The sequence below is a fragment of the Pyrus communis genome, chromosome 4, assembly GCF_963583255.1.
Source record: "Pyrus communis chromosome 4, drPyrComm1.1, whole genome shotgun sequence".
Lineage (NCBI taxonomy): Eukaryota > Viridiplantae > Streptophyta > Magnoliopsida > Rosales > Rosaceae > Pyrus > Pyrus communis.
In genome coordinates this window covers 25,737,556-25,743,694 of record NC_084806.1, presented here as the reverse complement: position 1 = coordinate 25,743,694, position 6,139 = coordinate 25,737,556, and the positions used below count along the sequence as shown (strand labels likewise).

Below are 6,139 nucleotides of genomic sequence, written 5' to 3'. Positions count from 1 at the left end.
AATATTTTGGTAGGTTTACAGAAGCTGGCCAACAAAAGGGACCCTTTGCCATGTATTTGCAACAAGAAGGCATAGTTGCTCAGTATACTACACCTGGCACACCCTCCCAAAATGGAGTTGCAGAACGTAGAAATCGAACCCTAAAGGAGATGGTTAGGAATATGTTTTCCCATTCACAACTCCCTGAGTTTCTTTGGGGAGAGGCTATAAGAATAGCTAATTACATACTAAACCGTGTACCAAGTAAAGTTGTTTGTTCAACTCCTTTTGAACTTTGGACAGGATGGAAGCCCAGTTTTTCACATTCCCATACCTGGGGTTGTCGATGTGAAGCTCGTTTATACAATCCCCATGAGAAGAAATTGGATATGAGGACTACAAGTTGTTACTTTATAGGGTATCCTGAGAAATCTAAGGGCTATCATTTTTATTGCCCTAATGCACACACTCTTTTGGCAGAAAGCAACAATGCCAAGTTCATTGAAGATAGTGGAGCTTTGTACTCACATTCAAGGAATAGTTATGTGTTTGAACAAATGGAAGAGAATAATCAATCGTCTACAAAAGGTATGAGTGTTCTAACCTTGCCAACAACTATTCCATCAAATAGTGCACTTTCACAGGTCCGTGGGCAACTTACTCCAATGCATGAGCATCAAGATGTCGTTCACAACATTGACGAAATGTTGTTCCCTCAAGCAATTTCAAGTCAACACGCAGCAACACCACCAATATCAAGTGGACATGCAGAATCATCTAATCCAATAACACTGATGAAGGCAGCTGTTCCTCTTAGGAAATCACAAAGAACCAGAAAGTCAACATTATCAAATGATTACATGACCTATTTGAGCGAGGTAGAGTATGATTTTGGTGATGTTGATGATCCCACCACGTATAATGCAGCCATAGAAAGTCCACAAGCCTCCTTATGGCATGTTGCCATGCAAGATGAGTTGAATTCCATGAAAGAAAATTGTGTCTGGAGCTTGGTTGAATGAAGAAATGATATAAAGCCAATCGGGAACAAATGGGTGTTTAAGACCAAAAGAGACAGCAATGGGAATATTGAAAGACATAAGGCTAGGTTGGTGGCTAAAGGTTTTACACAAAAAAAGGGACCGGACTACACAGAAACATTTTCACCTGTTTCCACCAAGGATTCCTTTAGAGTTATCATGGCTCTCACAGCTCACTTTGACCTTGAGTTGCATCAAATGGACGTCAAATCTGCTTTTTTGAATGGCAATCTTGATGAAACCATTTATATGAAACAGCTACAGGGATTCGTTGAAAGGGGGAAGGAGAGTTATGTATGCAAGCTCAATAAGTCGATCTATGGACTTAAGCAAGCCTCTAGATAATGGTACAAGAAATTTGATCAAGTAGTGACTTCACTTGGCTTTGTAGAAAATAAAATTGACAATTGTATATATATGAAGTTGATGAGATCAGATTTCATTTTCATGGTTTTATATGTTGATGACATACTTTTGGCTAGTTCAAGTGTTCAATTGCTTAATGAAACCAAAAGTATGTTATTCAACTGTTTTGACATGAAGGATTTGGGTGAAGCACACTTTGTTTTGGGCATTGAAATTATGAGGAATAGGTCAAGGAGAACCATTGGTCTTTCTCAAAAGAACTACATTGACAAAGTTCTTAAGAGATTCAACATGGCAAATTGCAGCAATGGTGATGTACTTATGGGCAAAGGAGATAAACTTTCCTTGGCTTAGTGTCTAGTTACAAACCTTGAGATTGAAGACATGAAAAGTAAGCCTTATGCTTCATTAGTGGGAAGTATGATGTATGCACAAGTATGCACTAGACCAGACTTGGCTTTTGCATTGAGTGTCTTAGGGAGATTTCAATCGAATCCAAGTGTGGCACACAAGAATGCAGGAAAGAAAGTTCTAAGGTACTTGAAGAAGACCTGAGATTATGTTTTGGGGTTTCATGGAGTAGAAAATTTGGAAGTGGTATGCTACACTGATGCCGACTTAGGTGGTTGTATGGATGATAGGATGTCAACAAGTGGATATATTTTTATGATGTGTGGAAGAGCAGTCTCATGGAGGAGTAAGAAGCAAACTACAAGGGTTGTGTCAACAATGGAATCGGAATACATTGGTTGTTTCGAGGCAATGAAGCAAAGTAATTGGCTAAGAAACTTTATTTGTGAAATGGAGGTTGTAAGGATCATTGAAAAGCCTTTGAAGATCTATTGTGACAATGTTGCAGCTATTTTCTTTGCTAAAAACAATAGAAGATCAGAGGCATCAAGGCTCATGGACATCAAATATTTGAAAGTACAAGACAAGGTCAGTGAGAAAGTAATTGAGATAGAACATATTGGGACTTTCAACATGATTGCAGACCCATTGACAAAGGCCTTACATGTGACAGCTTTCCAACGACATGTAACTAATATGGGTTTGCACGGATGTCTTGATAATGTTTGAATGTGGGAGTAAGGTATGATAACTTTACTTATATTGATGATTTGATGTTTATAAAGCTATGTTGTTTGGTATAGCTTCAGACAGCATTTCTTATATGCAATCTGCATTTTTGGTTATTTCATGTGCTTCATGGAATGTTACGTAATGCAGAAATAATGAAGGATACATAAAGGTATCAAGAGGACCAATCGAATGTGGGAGCAATACTGGTACCATTTAGCTCTCTACTGAAGCTCTCCAATTTTGCGATGCTTTCACTTGATTTGATCAGTTTGTAATTCTGGAGTACTCATATGATGTATTATATATGAAGTTTTCTTGAGTTCAACTGATGAGTTATTGTGGATGATTGTAAAAGTCATTATGATTAATAAAAGTCAGTGATCACCTTCGTTTGCTTGAATATATATGTTGTGTATGGTTTAATTATACTCATGTGGGAGAACGTTAGGTTTTTTCCATGATGTGAGTAATAATAAAACCATAGTTTAGAGTATGTCAAGAAAACAAATGGACTTATATTACTATTGGACTTGTAGTAATTTAATTATGATAAATTACAGAGGAGGGAAACAATAGAACTCAAACTTTTGAATTAGAGTTGGTTTCAAACTCTAAAAACTGACATGTAACTTTTGCCACGATAGGAGGGGCAGTTATCATTTTAGACAATAAATATAGCTTGGTCCCTCTTCTCAGATTACCATGTTCATATAGCACTAGTCCTACTGAAAGTGAGAACTATTACGAATCTAAGAGAAGGGAAGAACCTTGCTGCTAGTTTTCATGGCGAATCCTGCAAGTAAGCTTATTGTCTTGTACACTTAAATGGAATACTTTTACTGAGTGATAATTTTGTGTTGATGTAGTTTATGGTTTGGTTGATGATGTTGATAAACAATGAATGTTTACATGTTCCACAACAAATGTGACTGGTACAGACGTATATCACTAAATTGCAACAATTCAACTCTACTTCTTGCTTATAACATAACGGAAAGTACAAAAATTAGGACGTAAATCACTAAATCTCTAAGTTACGAGAAATTATTATATTTAATTATTTCTTATCTGCTTCACCTGTTCTTTCATTACCACATTTACCTATAAAAGAAATCGAATGACTAATGCAAAAAAAATAATAGAGGACAAAAGTCAATTTCACTGCTTGTCATGAATCCATTTCTTTTTAACAAGTTGGAGAGCAGATTAATATGATAAATATGAAGAACAACCCGCCCACTTCAGATAGACATTAAAGAAATATGACAGTGAAGGAAAATACATTACCTGCTGTTCCATAAGTATCATTTTTGTTGGCTAGGTATATGCATCTCTGGAGCTTAACCATAGAGCCCTCAAAACCTATTCACACAATGGCCAAACTTACAGTGGTAGATTTCTCCGATAAAGACTGCTTCAAGTCAGGGACCAGTTCTTGGCTCTCAATACGCAAAGACATTTGTCATGCACTTGAAGAGCTTGGCTGTTTCGTGGCAAAACTAGCCGACATAATTCCTTCTGAGATTCGCAGTGCCTTCTTTGGTACGTTGGATGAGTTGTTTGATTTCCCAACCAAAACCAAGCAGCAAATTACTTATGAAAAGCCTTTCCCCATTGGCTACATACCTTATAGCGCCGCTACTGAATGAATCACGATTGGTTGTGCTACAAACCCTGAAGAAACTAAAAAGTTTACGCATCACTTTTGGCCCAATGGAAACGATCAATTTCGGTATAAAATCTCAACTGAAATCCATCATAAACATCCCAAGTAGATCGTCAAAATGCTACTTTTTCCTTTCTAATTTTTACTCGTTTACACTGTTATAATTTGTTCTTTGTTGGGCAGTCAAGGCGCTGATTTGTATGTAAAAGTGATGGAAAAACTAGATCATGCTGTGACAAGAATGGTGTTTGAAAACTATGGCGTAGAGAAGTACCATGATGATCACATTCGATCAGTTGTTTACCTCCACAAATTTAGTAAATACAATGATCCTGAGAAAACTGGAATGGATGTGGGTATCCACGGCCATACAGACAAGGACTTTAGCACCGTACTCTATCAAAATCATGTCAAAGGTCTGGAAATAAAGTCAAGGGACGATGAGTGGATTTCTTTTGATCCTGTGCCTTCATCCTTCATCTATATGGCTGGTGATGGATTTAAGGTATGCCACAAAATTATGTGATATGTATGTCACGAGTCTGGTAATAAACTAAAGTTTAAAATTGAATAACAAAGCCTATGATCATTTGGTCTATTGGTACAGGCACATGCTCAACTAATGATTGATATTCGTCAAAAAAAAAAAAAAAAAAAAACAAAACAAAACTTACGATTGATATCATTGTATAATTTATATTGCAACATGTGCTAAATCTTAGTGGGTGTGTTTCTGGTTTTGGTTGACCTAGGTTTGGAGCGACGACGGAATTCATACTTGTAAACATCGAGTCACTTTGAGGGAGAATGATGTAAGATACTCGTTAGCTCTATTTTCATACAAGGAAGGGGAAACATGCGTACCCTATGAGCTTGTAGACAAGGACCACCCCCTAAAGTATAAGCCATTGCATCTGTTAGAGTATGTTCAATATTTCATGAAGAATTACCGCACACTTGGACCTAACTTTTCCATCAAGACATATTGTGGTGTTTGATCTGTCGGGTCCGAGACTCCAAGTCAATCCCTCTCTTATTGTTTTACTTAATTAATATGCGACGTGTATTTTACTATTCTATTTTCTCTGTGTGTTTGTTTAGTATATGTTTATGTGGTGGACATCATGTTATCGCTTCTTATTTAATGTCAATTGCTTGTTGGATACAGTTCTAGAGTAATGAGAGTGTTTGTTTAGTACATGCTTATTTCATCCACCTCGTGGCATTGCTTCGTATTTGTTTAGTATATGTTTATTATTCATGTGAGGAAGACTACATTTTTTAAGCCACATTGTCCTTTAGTAATTTTAGGCTTTTACGTAAAAACGTAAATTTTCAGGTCAAAGCGTAATACACAAAAGTATCAAAATTTTATGTAATTGCATAAAAACTCTAAAAGTACGCCCATTATAGGGGTGGCCGGATTTGGTGTGTATGTAAGAGAAGTTGAGCACATTTCAAAAATGAAAAGTAATTGGTATGGTGTTGAGTGAAAGGTGAGGTAAGAGAGGGTGAGCACATTTCAAAAATGAAAAGCGATTGGTATGGTGTCGAGTGAAAGGTAAGGCGATGAGTGAATAGTGAAAAGTACCAATCAATTCATATCAACTTCAACAAACAAATTTCAAACACAAATTCAAAACAATTTTTGAATCAAACACCCAAACTTTATGTTTTTGTTATGAACAAGAAGAACAAAACAAGAACATTGAAGAACATCCCTGAAAACCCATAAAAGCTCCATGAAAATTTTTCACCTAAAACACCCGAAGACCTCTCAAACTTAAGGTAAATAACATATTAATATACTAGGGTACTTACTGGGTTCCTAATGTCACTTTAAAACTCTTTTCACAAGACAAACAAGAACCCAAAAAATCTACGCATGAATTTGGCCAAATTTCCCAAAACAAAAGGCACCAAATTTTAACTCCAAAATTCATGCTCATATGAACTACATCTACAACATTTGAGATGACAAATTTTTAAACAAAATTTTGCATTC

At 36.3% G+C, this 6,139-nt stretch overlaps 1 pseudogene; it reads left to right on the top strand.

The window, feature by feature from the left end:
• The first annotated feature begins 3,841 nt into the window (after positions 1-3,841).
• On the top strand, positions 3,842-5,132 carry LOC137730731 (probable 2-oxoglutarate-dependent dioxygenase AOP1; annotated as a pseudogene).
• Positions 5,133-6,139: the final 1,007 nt, after the last annotated feature.